The sequence below is a fragment of the Schistocerca piceifrons genome, unplaced genomic scaffold, assembly GCF_021461385.2.
Source record: "Schistocerca piceifrons isolate TAMUIC-IGC-003096 unplaced genomic scaffold, iqSchPice1.1 HiC_scaffold_1158, whole genome shotgun sequence".
Lineage (NCBI taxonomy): Eukaryota > Metazoa > Arthropoda > Insecta > Orthoptera > Acrididae > Schistocerca > Schistocerca piceifrons.
In genome coordinates, this window is record NW_025726970.1 from 47501 (window position 1) to 50000 (window position 2500).

Below are 2500 nucleotides of genomic sequence, written 5' to 3' on the forward strand. Positions count from 1 at the left end.
GACACAAATCCAACTACGAGCTTTTTAACCGCAACAACTTTAATATACGCTATTGGAGCTGGAATTACCGCGGCTGCTGGCACCAGACTTGCCCTCCAATAGATACTCGTTAAAGGATTTAAAGTGTACTCATTCCGATTACGGGGCCTCGGATGAGTCCCGTATCGTTATTTTTCGTCACTACCTCCCCGTGCCGGGAGTGGGTAATTTGCGCGCCTGCTGCCTTCCTTGGATGTGGTAGCCGTTTCTCAGGCTCCCTCTCCGGAATCGAACCCTGATTCCCCGTTACCCGTTACAACCATGGTAGGCGCAGAACCTACCATCGACAGTTGATAAGGCAGACATTTGAAAGATGCGTCGCCGGTACGAGGACCGTGCGATCAGCCCAAAGTTATTCAGAGTCACCAAGGCAAACGGACCGGACGAGCCGACCGATTGGTTTTGATCTAATAAAAGCGTCCCTTCCATCTCTGGTCGGGACTCTGTTTGCATGTATTAGCTCTAGAATTACCACAGTTATCCAAGTAACGTGGGTACGATCTAAGGAACCATAACTGATTTAATGAGCCATTCGCGGTTTCACCTTAATGCGGCTTGTACTGAGACATGCATGGCTTAATCTTTGAGACAAGCATATGACTACTGGCAGGATCAACCAGGGAGCTGCGTCAACTAGAGCTGAGCAGCCGGCCGCCCGGGAGTGTGTCCCGGGGGCCCGCGCGAACACGCAAGCGTCCGCTCAATCATTCTGCAAACAGGAGGAGGCTGAGCTCCCCTGCACAATACACCTCGAAACCCTCTCAGGTCCCGGCGGCGCGCAGCGCCGTCCCAAGTACTTGGTCGGGTTCGAGAGAGGCGCAATCGCCCGGAGTTAGGCGAGTAGACGCTTTCGGTGCGACCACCCGTGCTCCCAACTGAGCTTGCCGCTGCCGACAGAGGCCCGGGAGCGTGCTGTCGTGGCATTGCCGGCGGGAGACAACACGCGCCACCTACGGTGACCGGCAGCTCCAACGCCAGCGCCACAGAAGGACAAAAGCCCCACTTGGGTGCCGAAGCGAACTCTCCCAGCACAGCGCACGCGCCAACACATCCGCACAGCTGCGATACAAACCACCAGCGAGAACCGCTGGGGCGACCGAGCAGCAGACGGCGTCGCGGCGCCGAGCGCCGGGCGGCGGCGCATCCTCAACGCACACAGTCCTCAATCGGACCAGCACACTGAAGATGTCCACCGCGCTTCGCACCGGGCCCGCGAGGACCTACTTTGGCCGCACGGCGCCGCGCGCAGGGTGCGCCGGCGCGCAGCTGCGACGCCTGCCGCGTCCGTCGGCCGGCGCGCCTGCCACTGGCCGCCCCCACCAGCCGGCTGTAGCGCGTGCGCCCACGCACCGCGCGGCCAGCACGCCGGGAGGCGCCCCCTCACCGGCCGGGGACGGTCCCACCCAGCCACCGCCGCGTATCGCTTCACACCCAGATGCCGTTCAGTTTCGTCGGCATGGTGGGTATCGCTGGAACAACCGGTTAGTACCTCAACCTATCGTCGCCATCACCGATTCACCCCTAGCGAGAACAACCGCACCACAACAGGTTACCATTTGTTCATTTGCGTAACTTCACCAGAAAACGCAGGCGTCCATCGCCATTTGCAACTTCAACGATTATTGCATGCCTGTGTCAGGTGTCACGCCACACTACGTCTGCCCACATACACGCAACAAAATGTGCACGCCTAGACAATACGTGGAAGGTGGCCCCCGTACGTATGCGATGTCCATTGCTCGAACGACTGTCAACCGGCCTCTGTAGCATGTCGCAGATATGGAACGCGGTGCACCATGCCATCACGGTGTGTGAGGAGAGACGACTAGGTCCGAATACATCAACAGACAGCTCATGCTGATCGCCATCCACGGCGTCCGTTCCTCCCACACGTCTCTATGGCGTACCACACTGCAATCCAGCTCTCATAGGGAGACGACACGTAGCTGCGTGCACAATATTTGCACTGTATGGTCCGCCGTTTTTGGGCGCAGTCGTTGTGCGGTCACACATGTGCCACGATGTATCATTCAGTACATAAGGACGAATGTGCAGTACAGATTGTGGTTCACGCGTACGACATCAGCGGACAGTTGACACAGGCCGCACCACAACGTAGCCTGAGTACGTCGCATGCGAAGGGCATTGAACATGCAAACTTCTCACCAACCAGCTTGCGAAGGCAGGGGGCAAGGTGGGGACGTGGGGAGGGGCGGCATGTACGTCCTGCTGCCATCCACATTACAGTGTACAGCAGGAGCATGTGGAAAGTGAGCAAGACTTGCAAGGTGTTTAACATGAAGCGATACACAGGGGTGCGGGCAGTGCGAGTAGCGAACTATATTGCGAGGGTTGCGGGTGGGCAACACTACAGTAATTGAACGAGTCGTATAACAATTACAGAGCAGGTTTAGGCGACAACGTGGGTTACGTTAAGGCGACAACATGGGTTAGGTTAAGG

At 57.7% G+C, this 2500-nt stretch overlaps 1 non-coding gene across 1 annotated transcript in view; it reads right to left on the minus strand.

Annotated features, from left to right (window-relative positions):
• Positions 1–662, minus strand: part of LOC124728396 — a 1909-nt gene extending 1247 nt beyond the window's left edge. Inside the window, exon 1 of the ribosomal RNA XR_007007356.1 lies at positions 1–662. This exon is cut by the window's left edge and continues 1247 nt beyond it. This is a non-coding gene — a ribosomal RNA (small subunit ribosomal RNA).
• Positions 663–2500: the final 1838 nt, after the last annotated feature.